Genomic DNA, 20,847 nt, shown 5'->3' with positions numbered 1-20,847 from the left:
AATGGGTTGTAAGAAAATAGAACCTGATATTTCTTGCAGGCTTGGTTTTCTGAGCAGAGAACTGGTGCCAGTCGTCTTCCTGGATCAGAAGGGAAACTCCCCTCTAAGGTGATACTTTCTGAAAGGCACTTTGAAAACAACCCTCTCCCCAATCCCTTATAAACCACAGCTGTTAAAATCCAGAGGTACCCAGTTAGCTGTGAGGGATTTCTTTCCAACACAGCTAATAAATGAGACGCTGCTAGGAGAACCTCGGCATGCACCGCTTAAGCCCGGGTCTTGCACTGTGACACTCAGCTGGGGCCTGGCGCCAGCCAACATGCTCATTGACGCATTGAAATTTACGCCAGGAATCACAACAGTGCCACCTGCATTCCGGCTGCGAAGAGCAAGCCTGCCAGGAAAAGTCAGCCCCAGCTTTGCATGTCCTTCCCCAGCGCCAGGGGCTGGAGGACACAATTAGCGATCAGCTCCACCTCCCACCTGCCACTCGACCTTGGTCGTGAGTCACCATCCGCCCTGGGTCTCAGTGTTTTGCCAGCCAAGTGGTGACAATCGTGATCACCTGCCTTCCTCACCTGATCATTAGGGCTTTAATGGATTTCATTTTCAGAGTGTTTTCACATCCTTGACAGGACGTGGCTACCCCGTGTCAGGAAAAAGCCATTATCATTACTGACCTCAGAACCAAAAGTGGGATGCTTTTTCAGGCTTCCGTGCTAATTAAGGTGGTAATATCTAACCTTTATACAATGCTTTCCAACACATGCACACACACAAATATCTAAAAGTTCACGATTTTGAAACATGAATTTACTGTGCACGATTTTGAAATATGAATGAACTCTTGCAATTGCTTTCTTGGAAAGGCAACGTGCTTCCGTGTAGCCATTTACAGTGAAGAGTTGCTCCAAAGATGCTCAGTCCAGATGGCCAGAGCTGGCCTCTGATTCTCAGTTCATTAAACAGTCTCCCTTTCACCAACAGGCCTCTCATTGTAAGGCAGCCCGGGCCTCAGCTGATGTCAAAAGCCCCATTCTCTGGCGGGTGGATTGTTCTCATAAAGCATGCCCACACGCGTCCTGTGGCAGATAGGGACGGGGCTGGCACTGCAGATGTCGCTGCCACCGCCGCTGTCACTTTCCCCATCACACGCTCTTGGGTGTCTTTCCAGAGACTGGCACAAAGCTCAATTCAGAGTTTGCCTTTGACCGATGCGCACTTGGCTTGCAGATGGACGGGGGAGAAGAAAAAGACGTCCCAGTGTGTCTCCGCGCTGGCCTGGGAAAGTTTGGGAATTCCTGGCTTAGTTACCAGCCTCTACTGGGGCTGAAAAAACAAATCAGCAAGTTGCCAATGGTTTCATTCAGCCTACAAAACCAAGTTAATGCAACTCTGTGAGTGAGACCATCAATGGACAAAAGTCAGGAAATCCAAGTCTGCCCTTCCCACAGCCTGTGGAGCCTTCCACACATGGGGGACTGTGCCGCTGCCTGGACCCCGAGGTACATCCTTGCCAAAGCACAGAGCCGCCCAGGGCCGTCCTGGGAATATGTCCACCGCGAGGGGTTTGGCCAAGGGGAACACGGGCTCTGCATTCATCACGACTTCAACTCTAAAATGATTCACTTATTGAAAGAATGCCATTTACAGCAACATGGATGGACCTAGAGATGATCGTACTAAGTGAAGTAAGTCAGACAGAGAAAGACAAATATTATATGATCTCACTTATATGTGGAATAAAAAAAATGATACAAATGAACTTATTTACAAAATGGAAACGGACCCACAGAGAATGAACTTATAGTTACCAAAGGGCAAGGGGGGGGGGATAAGTTAGGAACTTGGGATTAACAGACACACACTACTATATATAAAATAGACAACAAGGACCTACTGTACAGCACAGGGAACTATATTCAGTATCTTGTAATACCCATGATGGAAAAGAATCTGAAATATACATATATATAAAGCTGAATATATATATATATAATATATATATATATAACTGAATCACTTTGCTGTACACCTGAAACTAACACAACTTTGTTAATCACCTATTCTTCAATTTAAAAAAAAGTAACTGGGGGCTTCCCTGGTGGCGCAGTGGTTGAGAATCTGCCTGCCAGTGCAGGGGACACGGGTTCGAGCCCTGGTCTGGAAAGATCCCACATGCCGCGGAGCAGCTAGGCCCGTGAGTCACAACTACTGAGCCTGCGCGTCTGGAGCCTGTGCTCCGCAACAAGAGAGGCCGCGATAGTGAGAGGTCCGCCCACCGCAATGAGGAGTGGCCCCCGCTCGCCGCAACTGGAGAAAGCCCTCGCACAGAAACGAAGACCCAACACAGCCAAAAAGAAAGAAAGAAAGAAAGAAAGAAAGAAAGAAAGAAAGAAAGAAAGAAAGGAAGAAACTGGAAAATACAATATATCACATGTTGACGGAAAAGTACACACATGGTAAGTGAGCAGCACGCTGAATTTTTACAGCGTGAACACCCCATGGGATCAGCATTCGGTCACGAAATGAAGCAGAACCAGAACCCAGAAGCCCTGGATGTGCCTCTTCTCAGCCTCCAACTTGATGATAAAACCAGATTATAAAAATTAACAGAAAGTATGATGTAGATGGAGTCTGAGACCCTAGAGGAGATTAGAAAATCTTACTTGAAAGTATTTCCTGGCATTGAGCCGCACCTGGTGGGAAGGGGGTGGTGGACCTATCGTTAGAGTTTACACCCAGCACAGGGGAGACAGTGTTTCCCCCAAGAGGTTCCGCAGGGCCTATCTTCCGAGAGGGACGTAGGGCACCCAATGTCCCTTCCCCCCACAGGCAGATACTCCTGGTAGAGGAAACACATAGAGCAGATGGTCTCTACCAAGGACGCACCTCAGAAGCTCTGTCAAGGGGGTCAGCGCTGGGCCCACCCAGGCCTCTGAGTCGGAGCTTCTGGACAAAGGTCTGACCACGTAAATCTCAAAAACTTCCCAAGGAGATTCCGGAGTGCAGCCCAGGGTGAGAACAACTCTCTTAAACTGTTATTCATTTTTCTCTTTCATTAAACAAATACCTTCACAGCCCCTTCCCTCCAACAGACCAAAGGAGGAAGGTTCAGGAAGGCCCAGGAGGGCACGGTGAGGGGGCTTAAGTTAGTGTCTCCCCCTCCTGACTTTAGCTGGGCTGATTCTCCCTAATCAGATGCTGCTTGGCTGTAAGTACCCACAGAGCCAGTCAAAGCCAAGGGCTCTGCCTCCCCCGACCTCACAAGATCATTTCCTTTTTGTTTGTAACTCCAGGTCTTGCATGTACCTGAAGTGCAATCTTTCCTCTCATCTACACAGCAAACTCCTACACATACTGCAAGATCCTAATGAAATGTTCCTACTCCACAGACATTTCTTGACTTAGTCCTTCTTCTATGCCCCCAACATCCCATCAATGGCCCCTTTACGGCTCCTACCACACCACACTGTAATTACCCTTTGCGATGCCTGCCCCACTGAATGGACTGAGGTTTTCCTTTTTCTACCTCTGCATCCTTGGGGCCTAGGATGGAAGCGGGGAAGTGCTGAATAAACAGATAACAAATAGATGGCTGGATGGGTGCATGGAGGCATGGGTACTGAAAGTGCTTTGCAATGTGCAAACTGTTCTATTTCCATTTGTTCCATAACTAGCAAGCAGATGGCTCTCTGGAACTCACACTTTCCCTTTTATGCAGACTCCCAACCTTCCTTCCCACCTTTTAAGTAAACAGCCAATGCTTTCCCATTTCAACAATAACTCTACACCTTCACTGTGTCATTGTCAGCAAAATGTCATCTCTCTCTTTAGCATCATTATTCTCTGACTCATTTCCAAAGTCTAACGTTCCAACGGGCCTTTTGCCTCTTTCTTTTACCCCAAAAGGAGCAAATAGAGCCCTTGGAATTAACATCTAGAAAGTGTGCCTGAGAACCGCCAGCCAGGAAACAATGGCATTGCGGCCACCCCTTGTCTACACTGTCATTCAGCAGGTGGTTCAGTTCCTGCCAGGTATGTATACACAGCAAGTGATTTCTTGGGAAGAATAAACCACCAGCAGCCCGGGCAGTGCTGTTTCATAGGAGCCGGTCGTTTCCTCAATGGAGGAAATGTCTGGGAATCAGAGTCCTAGCATCCGAATCCAAGGCATTTCTACATTCCAAGAGCAGCCACGTGGCAGAAGCATGGTCAAAATAAGGCATTTGAGGATGTGAAGAAAATGGAATAAAAATTGTAAAGGTTAGAGGGAGAGAGAATTGAATGGTTGGAGATAAGCGATGTTAACTAGGATACTCCTCTCCGAGGGGAAGCCAGCGTGGGAACACGTAAAGAAAGCACGTAAATAGCACCATTAACAGTGTATCACAATTTCAAAGTACGAGAAGAATTCCAGAGCCAGATTGAATACTAGAGACCGTAGAAATCAAACCCATAATCTTACATATGAAGCAACTGATTTATTAAGACTAAAAGTGAACTACTTTTGTACCAGGGTCAACCAAGATATCCACCAATGTATTTCAATTTAAGTGTTATCAGAAGATCCACCCAACTCAAAATATTCCCATCTGGTGTCTGTTGTGATACCTCATATATTCCCACTATTTTCTCACTCCTTTAGATAAATTTGCTGTGTTTCCAGAAAGTGCACATTAAAAATAAATCTGTTTTCAAATTGAGGAGCCATCTTCAAAATAAAGAGCCTGTGCTCTGAAAGTGTCAAGGTCATGAAAGCAAAAAATAAAAAATTTTTTAAAAGCTGAGGAATTGTTCCAGGTGAAAAAAAGACTAAAGAGACAGAACAACTAAATAAAATGTAGGTGGAACCCTGGCTTGGATCCTGGACCAGAAAAGAATTATTTGATTTTCCTATAAAGGACATAAATAAAACAGTTGGCAAATTTTGAATAAGGTCTATAGATGAGATGTTATTAATCAATGTTAATTTCCTGATTTTGATCATTTTACTGTGGTTCTTTAAGAGAATGTCCTTGTTTTTAGAAAATGCACATGGACGTATTTAGGGATAAAGGAGCACATGCCACACATATTAAGATCACCCTCATGCGTGTCCCAGAAAGAATAAGGTCACAAGTACCTGCAAAGGATAGTATCACCAAATGGGAGGTGCTGGAGAGGCTGAACATTGTGCCTGCCTGGACCCCCCCCACAATGGTACCCGAGGTACTGAGCAAAGTGCCTCACATCTCTACTGCCCTTTGCCTCCTCATCTGAGGACATTAAGAAAAACACCAGGACGTCCCTGGTGGTGCAGTGGTTAAGAATCCACCTGCCAATGCAGGGGACATGGCTTCGATCCCTGGTCCAGGAAGATCCCACATGCCATGGAGCAACTAAGCCCGTGCGCCACAACTACTGAGCCTACGCTCTAGGGCCCGCGAGCCACAACTGCTGAAGCCCATGTGCCACAACTACTGAAGCCCACGCGCCTAGAGACCGTGCTCCGCAACAAGAGAAGCTACCGCGATGAGAAGTCCACACACCTCAATGAAGAGTAGCCCTCGCTCGCTGCAACTAGAGAAAGCCCACACGCAGCAACAAAGACCCAACACAGCCAAAAATAAAATATTTTTTTAAAAAGGAAGAAAGAAAAACACCGGTAGCCTACACTTACTGAAACCTTACCCTGTGCCAGGGCTACTGCAAGCACTTTGTGCATTAACAACAAACTTTTGAAATGAGAAGGCTGAGTCACAGAGAGTAAAGTAATTTGCTCAAGATCACAAGGCTGAGTAGTAGCGGGGACCAAGACTGAACAGCTACCTTACACTGCGTCTTATCTACTAGTGTTTCTGTGAAAGCTAAGTGACCTATTTCAAGCACTTAATTTAGTGCCTTTGCCATGAGAAACACTCAGTAAAAATTATCTCATCACCAACATCAACCTCGTGGCCACCATTGATGAAACCAAGCAGAATAGCTGCATTTGCTGGATTCCAAGTCTTGGGCGCTTAGGTTCCTTTTTTTTTTTTTTTTACTAAATCTTTTGTAGAGCTTCATCAAATAATGTAACCTATAAGCTAAACACCAGATATTTCAGAGCAGCTTAAAGAAAAATTAAGGGTGACGTAGGCAAATTTTTTTTCTTGTAGTAATTGATAGCTTTGTAGCTTGATTCCATAAAACTTGGCTGCATGATTCACTAAGACTTGAAGACATTTTTCATACTATTTGGATTCCTTCCAGAGGACACCATCGAGCCAGGGGAAAAAAGATTTATATTCAATCCTTACTGTGGTGTACATATTTGGGGCATGTATTTGGGCTTTTCTCCAGAAATCATGCTAGTATATCTTGTCTAGTAAAAGATACTGGATGCCATTCAAACCAGATGTTATTTCACAAGTCACTTTCCTGCTTTTCAAGATGTTTTAGTTCCTTACAGAGTGGCTTTGATGGTTTTCACTTGGTTGGTATTGATTCTGAGTGGATGGGCCCTCCACACATGCTCCCTAAATCCAAAAGGAGACGGTTTTAGCTGCTCGGGCTGCCGTAACAGAGTACCATGGACCGGTTGTCTTAGACAACATTCATTTATTTCCTCACAATTGTGGATGCTGGACGTCTGAAATCAAGGTGTCAGCAGGGTAGGTTTGTGCAGAAGTCTTTCTCCTTGGGCTTGCTTGGCCATCTTCTCCCTGTGTCCTCACATGGTCTTCCCTCTGTACATGTCTGTGTCCTAATCTCCTCTTCTTATAAGGACAGCAGTCATACTGGATGAGGGCCCACCCTAATGACCTCGTTTAAACTTAATTACCTCTTTAAAGGCCCTGTCTCCAAATAAAGTCACATTCTCAGATACCGGGGTTAGGACTTCAATGTAGGAATTTTGGAGGAACGCATTTCAGCCCATAACAGAGACTTAGAGAAATGGGAAGAGAGAATCCCATATAGAGGTGGCTTGGATTCCAGGAACAAACATTCCTTGGAGCCCACGGTTTGTAAAACACTGTAAGTCTAGCTTCTGATGCTGCCCATCTCCTCTATATCAGTCTCCAGGAACTAGTCCAAGGGAAGTGCCATCCCAGCAAAGTTTCCAGAACCTTCTGTTGCATCTCCATAAACTTCTTGAACCCTGCTGACCACACTTTGATATCCTGCCCAGTAGACTGTGCACCACCACCTTCAGTGTGATTCTCAGAGCCCAGGAATACAAAATTCTTGTGTATAATATGTTGGCACCACTGCTGAATTCAACACTCAGCCAATATGGCTAAGCAACCTGGAAATAATCCATCCTCTCAATAGCTGGTATAATTTTAGTACTTATTTACTACAAACATTGCATTTTGCCTTCAGGCCTCATAGAGAACAGCCCTGACAACTTCCAGAAACATATTTGAAATGCCTAACATAGCATACACAGCTGACTAGAAACACTCCTAGTGCGAGTGACAGGAATGTGCAGAAGTGGAGGGCGCGAGGCCATGAATCCAAGAGGAAAGCTCTCCAGGTCTGCCCCTGGTCACCCTGTCCCACATATGACTTCTGATCTGGGACCCAGAGACCTGTAACCCTGACTCTGCAGAGACTTTAGGCCCCTGTCTCTGTTTCCATATCAGTGAAACAGGGATTAAAACTATATCGTTCTCTTCCCCCAAAACTATTGTAAAACCGTAAAAATGAGATGGAATGAGATGGAACTCGAAAAATGAGATGGAACTCGAAAACAAACCTGGTAAAAGTCAAAATAGACTAAATAATATAATTTTATTATAATATTATAAATAATATAAATATTATATTATAAATATTATATTATAATTATTATAATATAAATTTATTATTATTTATTAATTATAACCGTCTAAACCAATTTAAATCCATTAAATGCGTCATTTTTATTCTGGCCTTGTTTACTAGTTTATACAACTTACCAGGTAAAGACTAAATGGCTCCTACAGTAAAAGTTCTGTCTTCAGGCCCATGAGAAGATTTAGATCTATGCTTTCATTGCCCTTAGGCTATCTTGACTGACTCCTGAAGTCTCTGGACTTCCATACTGTAGGATAGAAAAAGATAGAAGAGTTAATTGTAACTTCACAGCGACTCCGAGAGCTGGCTGTAGTACCACACATGACCACCAGGGGACAGCATAGACCTGATGCTGCTTTAGACTTCACTAGGTTTGGGCCACTTGCTTTCTCTTGTGTCAAAGTGCCCTCCCTTCCCCCAGGAAAAGCTCTCTGCGCTGCAGGATCTGGAAGTGCCCCAGGCGCAGCGGCACACAGCCCCTGGGAGCAGGCCCTCGCCCTGAGCTGCAGTCCAGCCCCCCTCCTGCCCTGTGCACGGCAGGGCACTCAGCTGCTGGGCAAGGTGGTGTTGAGAGGTGGTCCCAGAGAACAGGCACACAGTATACAGGCATCAAAACCGACCAGACTTAGACTGGCACTGAACTCACAGTTTCGCAGGCCCCAGCGCTTTCTGAAGCGTCAGGGAGCAGGAACCAGCTTTCGGGGGAAGAGGCCGCCTGGGGCACTTGCACCAACAAGACCCCAGACTCCCGGTAGAGGATATTAGTAAATAGCAACCGAGGATGTCATACTTAAAGTTATTTTGTATTTTCAAAGTGTTCTGACCTCGCTCTTATTCATTATTAGCTAATAATTCTGAACCATCACCTTCATGTTATGGATGAAACAATGAAACACGAGAAATCAGGGCTTTAAGGAGAAAGCAGCGGGGACCAAAGCAGAAGCCAAGTCTCCCTCGTACCATTAGTTGTTAAACACGCCAACCCCCAACTCCATCCCCACCCCCAAGCGCAGAACCGCTAACGGTACCAAGCAAACCCCAACCTGGAAGCCAGACGCATTTGGAACCAGGTAGAGAGGTCATGAGACAGCAGAAACAGAAACTTCGCCTGCCTCCCCCCATGGGGTATTCTGCACCTCTGAGTCTGGGTGGAAACGAACACGACCTGTCTGTCGAGCACAGATGTGGCCGGAGGGGAACCGAGGCAGCATCGCAGCGTCGCGCGGGCAGATCTGCGGCGACTGGGTCGTAGGGACCACTGCGCGCTCTGCGCCCGGCTCCTCCCGCGGTTCCCACGCACCGACCTCCCCTTTATCCCTGTGACTGATGCTCCCGGACCCCGCCTGGAAATTCTGTCTGTGAGCTAATTATGGGCAATGACCTAAGTGCGCTGGGCAGGAGTGAGTAAGGGGATCGGTAGGTGAGAGCTGACTATTCACGACACGGCAGCCTTTGATGCGAGCGGAGCAGAAAGTTTGGCGGAAACTCAACACCTCTTAGAAGTAGAGATTAGTCAAGAGGAAGAAAGGAGAACCCATTGTGGAAGTTTTCAAGAAGGAGACAAAGATGCCTGTGTTTTGTATCGCTCAGCTGCCTCAAGAAAATGTCCATTTGTTTTCTTTACACTCCTTTTACATTTTAAGTGGAACCTAGTGAATGTGTCTTTTCAGGGTTCCCAATTTCACCGTTTTCTCTACACCTCATGTTGCCATTTTAATGAAGCATCATTTTTCCAGAGAGTGTGGGAACAAAACTTATTTAATGACCTCTCAGAGCAAACACTGAGTTCTTCAAATATCTCCCTGAACTAAAACCCGCACCCCACCATTCACTTCCTTTTTTAAATGCCAGTTTGCCAACTACTGCAAACCGATAAACAGGGCTTTCCTTTACTCTTAAGTCACAGGGTTCCTGTCGGATCTCGCAGCCTGGGGGATCCATGAGAAACCCCAGACCCCCAGCCCTCAGCTGTGCCCTTGGAGGGCTCAGTGGCACAGCAGCGGTCCCCTTGGAAGCATAGGGGACTCAGCAGAGACCTAGGATCACCTTGGAGATTATCCAGTCCAACCTTTCACTTTACAGACAAGCAAACTGAGGCAGGTGGGGAGTGGGTGCAGAGGCTACCTGGGCGTCACAGGTGGGTGGGGGGGGGCATGGAGGTTGCGGTTGGCCCCCTGCGGTTCCCACACCCTCTGCCTCGGCATCACTTAGGGCAGATGTGCAAAGTGCCTGTTCCTGAGCCCCTTCTCAAACCTACTGAACTGGAATTTCTGGGGGTGGGGACTAGGAATTTATATCTCAACCACGCCACACCACTGCAGCTGTGATACACACTAACTTTTGGGAAGAGCTTGTAGGAGTAGAAAGAACAAGCTTGGAGTCAGAAAAGATCTGGTTTGAATCTCTTCTCTGCTGCTTACTAGCTTTGCACCTTTGGTGAGCTAATGTCTCTGAACTCTGGGTGCTCATCTGTAACCGGGGAGGCTGCGAGGGCCACAAGGGATGGCGCATATAGGCACCCTCAGGTCCCAAGGCCTGACACTGGAATGCACTCAATCAGAGTCACCTGTCATCTGGAGAGTGCTGGATTTGAGCCCCAGAGCTCCCATTTATGGACTATATGAGGCTGGCCACATCATTTGCCTCTTTCGAGCCTCAATTTCCTTGTCTGTAAATGGAGATAATAGTATTGCCTCCTCCCAGGAATGCTGTCAAAGTTAGATGTAAATATCATGTTGTAGCTGCATGGACTGGTCATGAAACAAAACCACTCCAGGTCTTTCACATAGACAGAATTCAAGGCAGGGGGTTGATTCCACGGGGGATGGAAGAGCTAAGAGGAGCCAGACAGAATAAAGAGATCATCCTGAGATTGGCTGCTAGCAGGTCAAAGGAAGGTGGTAGTTGTACAGAGCCCAGGCGTCAGGGTCCCTAGCAGGAGCTAGGACCATGGTGGGGCAGGAGAATTAACACCACAGAGAAGAACTAGCTGGATGTGGAGAGCCCACACAAGGCAGATGGGAACGGGGAGAAAGGCCTCCACCACCCTGTAGTCTCCTTGCCTGGAGGAGGGAGAGGTCAGAAGACAGGGTGGCCTGGGAAACGTAATTCCTGGAGATACAGAGCAGGGAAAAAGGGTGACACTGGGTCTAAGAGCAAATAAGAGATGCCCGGCACACACGCATAAGAACACTGACACGGTCTCAGGCGTAGAGGAGGCGCCCTCTTCGTGCTTGTCTCTGTAGCTGTCGACCACGACATGTAACAGCCTGATGAGGAAGGCACTTGGCAAGACAAGCACATGTTTGTGAGAAGCCTACCTTTCATTCGTCACATACAGGCATCATTTCTCCAGGGCTGGTGACCATGTGGAAGAAAAGTCCCGAAATTAGAATCCTAGATGGGAATCTAATAAAAATAAATTGAGGCTCAATTTCTTCATGTATGAAAACGTAAATAAAACACTATTTCATAAAGTATCATGAGGATGTGATGAGATCATAGATATGAAAGTACTTCATACACTCAAAGTCCTATACAAATACAGGATTTGTTTGTATTCTCAAAAAGGGGACATTTTCAAAAAACAGTCAGATTCACCATGACCTACATTCAATCTAATTACTTATTTTTCCAACTTATTTTTCAAGCTCATCATTTTCTTTTTCAGGAATTCAAATAGAACACCATTGGAGCAAATAACTATGAAATACATAATTCAGTACCACAAAAATGATGTTCCAACCGAAAGCTTCCATGAGAACCACCAGGCTAATGTGATAACACCCTGTTCTATAAAAAGAGAATTCTTACGCATCCTCACAAGCCTTGACCATCCAGTTTTTCTGTCTCCACTGATTAGACTGATGACACAGTGGCTATATAATGATGTAATACATATATATGTAATAAAAGATATTATTTGACTAATCTCTTTGTGTACTTTATGTGAATTATTACCACTTTATTATATGGTAATAATTCTCATTATTTGCTATTATTATCATTTCAGCTTCTCAGCTGGAAAATCATTGATACTCAGAATGCTGAATTAACTTGCCCAAGGTCCCTCAGCTTGGCACCAGCAGAGCCAGGATTTGATCCCAATTCGGGCTGAGTTCTAAGCCAGTTGCTCACCTCTACCTGTCTACACACTTGCCTTTGGGGTGCTGATCACTGAAGGAACTGATTCTGTGTCATCAATTATAATGGAAAGAGCCTTAAACTCAGAACAAGAAGATGTGAATTCTATACGACCTGGCTCTAGCCAGTGCTATGTCCTTGCCCACAAAATGATAGAATCAGTTTGAAGATGAACTTTCACAACTACAACATGTGATACGTTTTATAAATTCCTGATTAATCAACAGTTCTGATAACAAAAATGCTATTGTTTTGGCATGGTGTTTATGAACAGTTAACTACATTTGATATATCTTTGTAATGAAAAAAACGATTCACTTCTGCTCTTTTGTTTCTTTGTTAGCCCAAGCCATTGTGCCAGGCACTGGGAAATACTGTGAAATTTACTATTCTTAACATACTTTTAAACATCTTAAAATTTTTCCCCAAAGTAGTACATTATCTATTCAGGCACATTTTATTTTGTTGGTTTTAACAAAGACTGTCCTGGGACGTGGCCAAACTGCCAGCGTGTCCCTGAGTGTCATCCATCACCAAGCAGCTGGCAGAGCTCGCCTGGGCTTGGTGAGCCAGGCATGAGGCCAGGAACCAGGACCAGGTGAGAGAAGAGGGAGGGGAGCCCGGGAGAGGGCAGCAGTGGAGGGCGGGTGTGAGGACAGTCAGGAAACCCCAGCTGAGATGAAGCAGTTGGAGGCCCGGGTGGCCCCACAGATCAGTCTGGGCCTTGCGCGTTAGCTCAGGAGGGCTCACGAGTGACTTCGGAAGGAAGAAAACCAAGCCCCAAATTGGCACGGCCTGACATTTGCAAAGAAAGGTGAAGACCAACTGTCTGAACGAGGAAAATTCCCAAGAAGGGGCAACAAGGAGATGCCAGATATTGAAGGAAAAAGAGGCCAAAACTCCTCACTTTCCCTGGACCACAATGTAGACAGCCAAAGCAGGTAACACAAAGTGACCACCCCCCAAGAGCATGGAAAAAAGTTGTCCCCAAAGAGCTAAGCTGGTGATTCTACATTTCATGTAAGAGGTTAGCCATCTGGTTAATCCAAGAGACTGTTGAAACGTGGTCAGAAACACCCAAAACGCCAATCCAAGAGGACTCAAGAACTACCACAGGAAGGCCGACTTGCCGTGTGATTGTAATCAGGCAATCAAGAGAATTAGTCAATTATATTGAACCCTATCAGAAGAAAGAGTGAGCTTGAAAGCATGGTCAGCCTCACACACAGAATCAGGAAACATGAAGATCCACCAGGGGGTGGTACCCACACAAGCTCTGATGAAGGGAGCAGGTGGAGTGACCCACAGACCCCAGCCCTACGATCAGTGGACTTGAAACCCAATGTGATTAATTATCTAAGCCAGACAACTCCTTCTCTTTGCTCTGATTCTGCATTCACTAGGGAATCTCCTGAGTATAATTTTACTCCCCAAAGAGAGTTGCCAGGAGAGAGAGCATATGCTTGTCATACTGGCCTAAATCTCTCCGTCAAAGGGATGCTCAGAGTTCCCACCGCAAAATAATACTGGCACTTTGATGTATACATCAGTCTTTTGTCACCTGAGTTAATGGGAGTCGGCCCCTGATGGCTAGATTCATACCAAGTGTGCTTAAAATGTTAAATGTTTGAAGCTTTAAAGCTGAGAACCTGATCCGGGATAGTGTGGAATCTATAGATGGTAAATGCCAATTTAGGAGACACGTGGGCATTGACACAACCAACCTTCCTTAATAATATCCCGGAGTTGTCACGTGCCATTGTGCAGACCTAGACAAACAACAGTATTAGATGTGCACCTGCCAGTTCACCTCAAATACTCCTCCAAATAGCTGTGTAGCCCATAAAACTGGAGGAATTGCTGTCTCGGGCCAGATCTGTGTTGCAGGAAAGGATTCCAGGTCTTCAAACTGTAAATAAATTCAGTAGCAGTGGGCATTAAACTGTGAACTGCTACAGCATGGTGTAGATACGGTGAGGAAGACAGCTATCTGCACAGCTTTCCATGACACTCCAACTATCCTCCAGAGCTCTGCTTAGATACTTCTGGGACTTGTACTGATTCTTAGCAATGTAATCCATGTGTACCAAAAATCAAATAGCCCTCTGGCCATAAACAAATAACCCACAATATTTGTATTAGAATGCTGACATTCTAAAAGTCAAGAAACAGGAGATATTATAGCTGAAGAGACAAACCATTTTGACCCATAAAAAGGTTTTTAATTTCTTTGAAGGTAACTATTAAAATTAAAATTGTAAAGAAACAATAGTTTAGAAAGATATTTGCAGCAAATACAGCAGTTAAAAAGGGAAAGAAACATTTTATTAAAAATAATCCAAAATTCCTAATAAATAAGTGAAAATAAAAAAAGAGAAATTCTACTATATACCTATTATTTTTAAATTTTTTGGGTCACACCATGTGGCTTGTGGGATCTCAGTTTCCCATCCAGGGATTGAACCTGGACCACAGCAGTGAAAGCCCAAATCTTAACCACTAGGCCACCAGGGAACTCCTTACTACATACATATTCAAAAGTAAGCAAGAATACCTAGCAAAAATTAAGTACAGTTGGGAAGAAAACAAGGTTCTCATGCTATTAACAGTACATATTTACACAGCTTTTCTTGATTTCATTACACATCAAGAATGATGGAACCATTTACATTCTTTTACAACTAGTCTGATGTTAAGGTTTTCATCCTAAGTAAAAAAAATTTAAAGAAATAAAAGGCTACATGCATTAACACAATCATTCTAGTATTACATGTAACAGAAAAACTTTAAAACAACCTAAATTTCCAAAGAGAGACAATCAAACTGACTGTGATGCTGAGTTATGATTCAGTAGAATGTGATACCGTCATTTAAAATTGTAACGTTTAGGTCTGTGTAAAATTTGGGGGAAATGTTTAGAATATGCTAATAAACATAAGTCTGAGTATCTGATTTTAAGTGTATTACAACTACAGCTATGGAAATATGTGAGCATGTGAACAAAGTCTGGGAGATAACAGGAAACAAGAAACTCTTGTGATATATTTGAATCCACCACTTACCGGCTGCAAGACCCTGGGCATGTTACTTAATGGCTCTGTGCCTCAGTTTCCCAGTCTGTAAAATGGGGATAATAATAATACCTACCTAGTAAGATTACTATACAGATTAAATGAGTTATTGTATGTAAAAATGCTTTAAAAACTGTGTATTTTGTGTATAGCACAAAATAAGTGCTAAACATATTGCTTTATCTATCAATACTTCAGAACGTAACACCAACAAGCTAACACAAAAGGACTTTTTAAAACATAAACCACAAAATCATTATCTCAAATAATAAAGTTATATTAATGTCTCAATATCATTTAATACTCAATATATTTTCAATTTTTCCCTAAATGTCTCAAAACTTTTTTCATACACGTGTTTGTTCAAATCAGGATCCAATAAAAGACGCACACATTGCATTCAATTGATGTCTTTTATGTCTCTTTATACCATCACGATTTCTGTACTCTTTTTTTTTTTTTTTGTCTACACTGGATCTTTGTTGCTGCGCGCGGGCTTTCTCTAGTTACAGTGAGTGAGGGCTACTCTTTGTTGCGGTGCTCGGGCTTCTCATTGCGGTGGCTTCTCTTGTAGCGGAGCACTGGCTCTAGGTGCGCGGGCTTCAGTAGTTGTGGCTCGTGGGCTCTAGAGCGCAGGCTCAGTAGTTGTGGCGCACGGGCTTAGTTGCTCCACGGCATGTGGGATCTTCCCAGACTAGGGATCAAACCAGTGTCCCCTGCATTGGCAGGTGGATTCTTAACCACTGCGCCACCAAGGAAGTCCCTCCGTACTCTTTTTGTTGTGCTATTTTTATTGCCACTTATTTGTTGGAGAAACCTACAGAATTTCTCATTTTCTGGATTCTGCTGATTGCATCCATATGGTACCAGTTAACATGTTCCTCTATCTCCTGAATTTCCTGTAAACTATAGCTAGATCTAAAGATTTAATCAGATTTAGATTAAATGTTCTTTTTTCCTTTTTCTTTTTTTGCAACAATGCTTCATAGGTGATCCTGTGTACTTCCTACTTTATCTCATCAAAAGCACCTTTTTTTAAAAAATTATTTATTTATTTATTTATTTGGCTGCATTTGGTCTTAGTTGCGGCACGTGGGATCTTCATTGCGGTGCATGGGCTTCTCTCCAGTTGTGGCGCGAGCTCCAGAGCATGCGGGCTCAGTAGTTGTGGCGTGTGACAACTATGTCCTGTGGCCTGTGGGATCTTGGTTCCCTGACCAGGGATAGAACCTGTGCCCCCTGCAGTGGAAGGCGGATTCTTAACCACTGGACCACCAGAGAAGTCCCTGATTTCCTATTTTTAAGGAAGTGAAGATGGATCAGTTAGGAGCTACTATAAATAGGACATGGTACCCGTGGAATATGAGGAAGAGAGAGGGATTGAGGATGCTTCTTGTGTTTCTGGCTTGGGTGATGTGGAGCCAAAGTTAAGGAAGTAAGTGATAGGATGGGGGAAGGAGAGGGATAAAAGGTGGAAAGGAGGGAGAGAGCGGGGAAGGGGGGAAGGAGGTGCTCGACCCCAGAAGAAGGTGCTTGGAGACTCCGGGAAGAAAATAATTAATTCCATTTTCAAAGGGTCCAAGTTGAAATACTTTGTAATATACCCAGAGGGAGAAGGAAAGGAAATAGTTGGAAAGATAAATTTACCAACTTAGAGTTAGGCAGAAGAGTCATACTTTTCTTTCTACACAAAGAAAGAGGGAGTATTTTCATATCGTATGTTTGCTTTTCAATGTTTTAAGAATATAGTGATCCTGAACAGGCATCTCAGAAAAAAGGAAGAAGCCCCAGACAAGAAAGAAGGCTGCCCGAGGATGCGACTCAGAAGGGGAGGGACGCACACACACAACCCCAAGTGTGGACTGAGAGATAACAAATGTGGACTAACAAGAACCGGAAGAGGATTGGTGGGAGGGACCTGCCCTCATGTGCAAGCCCAGAGGAGAAGGACTCAGACAAGACCACAGGGAAGGCTTCGCTGGACACCGTCCGTGGCCGTGTGCTGAAGACGAACTTGGTCACAGAAGAACTAGGAAACGGAAGATTTCGAAACAAAGCTCAACTGCCTGGGCTTCCTTCTCCTAGTAAGAAGCTGTCTGGATGCTCTTTGCCACGGATCCTGCCTGTTAGTGGGTCCCTGCATGTCTGGGCTTCCCTAGCCTTTGCCTCTTGGTCTGTAAGTAAAGGATAATGTTATTTACCATAGAGGAGTGTCATGGGAATTAAATGTCATTGCAGATGTGAAGGACTTAACGGGGGGGTTTCTGATATGTGGTGTTCAGGAAATGCTTGTTCTTCCTCCAGACCTCAGTATTTCTTTTCCTTTCTTTAATACGGATACACTATAGTTTTACGAACAATTTTTTTGATTATGAAACTCGCCAGATGTCTAACCCACCAAAAGTGATGTCATAATAGTCTTTCTTTTTTCTATATACATTTTAAAATTTTGTAATGTAATTTTTATTGAGATATAATTGATATAAAACATTATATTGGTTTCAAGTGTACAACATAATGATTCGATATTTGTATATATTGCTAAATGATCGCCACAGCCATCACCACGCAGAGTTACAAAGGTTTCTTTCTTGTGATGAGAACTTTTAAGATCTTCTCTCTGAGCAACTTTTAAATGTAAATACAGTATCATTAACTATTATCACCAAGCTGCACATCACATCTCCTGGACTTATTTATTTTATAACTGGAAGTTTGTACCTTTTGATCACCTTCAACGATTTTGCCCACTCCCTACCGTATGCTTCTAGAAACTCCCATATTTCCCTAGACCTCCATATTTTTTTTAATATTTATTTATTTGGCTGTTCTGGGTCTTAGTTGTGGCATGCAGGATCTAGTTCCCTGACGAGGGATCGAACCCGGGCCCCCTGCATTGGAAGCACGGAGTCTTAACCACTGGACCACCAGGGAAGTCCCTAGACCTCCATATTTTTAAACAACCCCATCCGACAGAAAAGGAATTTGAGGCTGGTAAGTCACCGACCTGGTAGATGTTGGGGCCAAAATGCAGACACTAGTTTTCTGATTATAAATCTCACTAAAGCGTGAAAATCTTGCATTTCAATTCCATATTTTTAGACACTTAAAAGCAGAGTGCTATGGGAATGTGTGAAGCATTTTGAATCACAGTTCACAGGTAACAGTTTGGAAAAGTTTATTGGGAGTGATTCTGAGTTACCCATTTGGAGATAGGAAGGGAGAGAAGTACTAATGCAGAAATTTGTACCTGTGGTCCTCAAATATTTTAGATATTTGTCAAATATATTAGATATTTGTCAAATATATTAGATATTTGTCAGGATTTTGATTGTTTTACTGAGAAGCAAGGAATAAGTAAAAACAGCAATTCATCATGTTCACAGATGAACACTCAAGCAATATGCAGTTAATCACAAGCTTTCTCTTATGCAAATATTTCAGTGTGAAATCACAACCATAAGTGCGACTGTGAAATCCTGTAGGAAACTGAAACAGAACACAGTTCAGCTGTGGCAAGTGTGCCTTACTCTCCAGTTGTATTTGTGTATATTGCTAAACCATCTCTGAAAAGAGAACTGAATTTTCAAATATATTTTCTCATTGACTTTCATTACAGATGTGAAGATACTTTTCCATTTTTTTCAACTAATGTACATATTTTCAGCCACAGACTGTGTTACAGTATGAATGGCACTGTTAACCACTATACACAAAGGCACACACCTGACCTATATTATAATGAAAGCCAAGAAACATGGAAAGGGGCTTTGTAGCAGTGACTGTGCTATTATAACGATTCAATGTATGGCTTCAAGACTGGCTGTCACCACCCTTTGCTGGCTGAGTGACTTTAAGCTACTTAAATTCTTTAAGCCTTAATTTCCTTAACTGTAAAATGGGGATAATACCTAATTAATGGTGTTGTGATGATGAGACGAAATGACAGATGTAAGGAGCTCCATCCAGTAAGTACTCAATAAGGAGCAGCAGAACAGGAGAAGGAAGGGCCGTAAGTCGTGGTAACTGTACTGTTGATCTAGCAGCAGCAGCAGCGGTAGCAGCAGTAACAGAAGTGATCTACGTAAGTGGGTAGCGTATATTATAACCATCCCTGTGCCTGAGAATATTTATGGAATGATCCTGGGAGAGCAAGAAAACTCATGACTCAATATTTCTCCTCTATAGTCAATCTTTGTGCTTGGATTTCCCACCATCAGAGTCAAGGGGTTGCGTTTTCAGGAAACCACTGGTAAAAGATAAGACCCTGAGCAGATGAACAGTGAGAGGAATTTTGTGGGTTTGTCCTGAGAGGAGGTAGTAAGGACAGATGAAAGGGGAGGGAAGAGAGGAGAACAAGAACGGGGTGCAGGACTGGGCCATTCAAGGGTGACGGAGAAGGGAGGAAGCCCCTGAGGCCATGCAAGCAAAGGACATTTCAAAACAAAGTCTCCGGTTTCTTATTCTGCTTAATCTGGCCGAGAAGTGTGACCCCTAAATGCTGAAGAAAGTTAAGTCCACGACTAACTTCTTTGTGTGAGTAGATTTTTGTAGCAATTAAGGAAAGGGCAGAGTTTGCCAGGGATAAGAGACACAAACCCAAAAGCCAGTCTCAGAGATCTTGAGGCCGACTTTGAACTTCTGCAGAATGTGAGATGGGCTTTGGAGCCCACCCTAACCAGATCTTAGCAGAAGGGAGACATGGCTGACATCTGTTAGACATTTGCTGCCTAAATTCTTTTTACTTCCCATTCATCACCATCATCACCAAGTCTAAATTTCCCTGGTGAATAATTCCTATTCACTGTTCAGATCTCAATTGTAAAGTGACTGAGGGCTTCTCTGACCCTCCCATGTCCAGATTAGGCGTCCCTGCTCTGCTCTACGATAGCGCCCTGTACACCTCCCCATCATGGCACTTTTCACAACGATAATATGTGATGAATTGACTCTCCCCGCACTGGACTGAACAGTGTGTGTCTGTGTACACCATTCTATTCCCAACACAGAGCACTGCACTCAACGCATAATAGGTAAGCAGTAAATCTTTAAAAGAGAAAGCAAGTTAAAGAGGGAAGGAGGGAGGGATGAGGAAGGAGGGAGACAACCCCAAAGCATGACATACCTGCCTTTTTTCAAAACGACAGCCCAGTTAGGTTGCCCATGGTAGGGAGGACCCAAGATCCAAGTACTGACCCCAAAGCAAAGTTTGTTCATGACGTTCTCATCCTGTGCTCAGGACTGATCTTTCAGAGCCCTGACTGTTGGGAGGAATAGTTTTAGGGGGCTGTGCACTGTTCCCAAGGAATGTGCTTTTTTCTAACTTTTCCCTCCGGATTATTTAGTTGTTCCAGGAACAAAGACACTAGAAAATGTAGAGACAAAGAAGGCAAAGAAATGTCTCCCCACTGTGTGTTTTCCCTCCGATCCTGGGGACGCTCAGGATTTCTTGGGTTACAGGGCTAGAGAGAGATCGGAGGTCGTGAGGAGGGGGCCAAGACTGGAGCAACAGACAGACGTGAAAACCAGGGTAGTGCCACCATTCAAACTGCCAAGAAGGGGGCCCAGGGTTCCAGGGGGACAGAGTATGAATTCTGACTCTAGGGCTAAGAGTTCAGCCCAGAAGACGAGAGAGTGAGTGTAAGCAGACTTCTGGGAGAAGGAAAGGAACACATTATTTAAATACTACTAAACAATGTTTAATGGTGGATATTGTTTAGAATATGCAACCACTCCCACCAGTATCATGCGTGGCTTGCTTCTGAAAGCCAGCCCACGTGTGGTGTGTGGCGAGTCTGCCCAGTTTCAAGGGCTAGAGTGAGTGGAGTGA

At 44.1% G+C, this 20,847-nt stretch overlaps 1 long non-coding RNA gene across 5 annotated transcripts in view; it reads right to left on the bottom strand.

The window, feature by feature from the left end:
• Positions 1-20,847, bottom strand: part of LOC132351943 (uncharacterized) — a 127,200-nt gene that overhangs the window by 66,582 nt on the left and 39,771 nt on the right. For all 5 annotated transcript variants that reach the window (XR_009498539.1, XR_009498540.1, XR_009498542.1 and 2 more), the window contains 2 exons: positions 11,124-11,211; positions 7,926-8,050 (listed from right to left, as the gene is read on the bottom strand). This is a non-coding gene — a long non-coding RNA (uncharacterized LOC132351943). The remainder of the gene's footprint in view (positions 1-7,925; positions 8,051-11,123; positions 11,212-20,847) is intronic.

The sequence above is a fragment of the Balaenoptera ricei genome, chromosome 17, assembly GCF_028023285.1.
Source record: "Balaenoptera ricei isolate mBalRic1 chromosome 17, mBalRic1.hap2, whole genome shotgun sequence".
In the NCBI taxonomy this organism is placed as follows: Eukaryota; Metazoa; Chordata; class Mammalia; order Artiodactyla; family Balaenopteridae; genus Balaenoptera; species Balaenoptera ricei.
The sequence above is the reverse complement of the archived record's forward strand: the minus strand, read 5'-3'. Positions and strand labels throughout refer to the sequence as shown.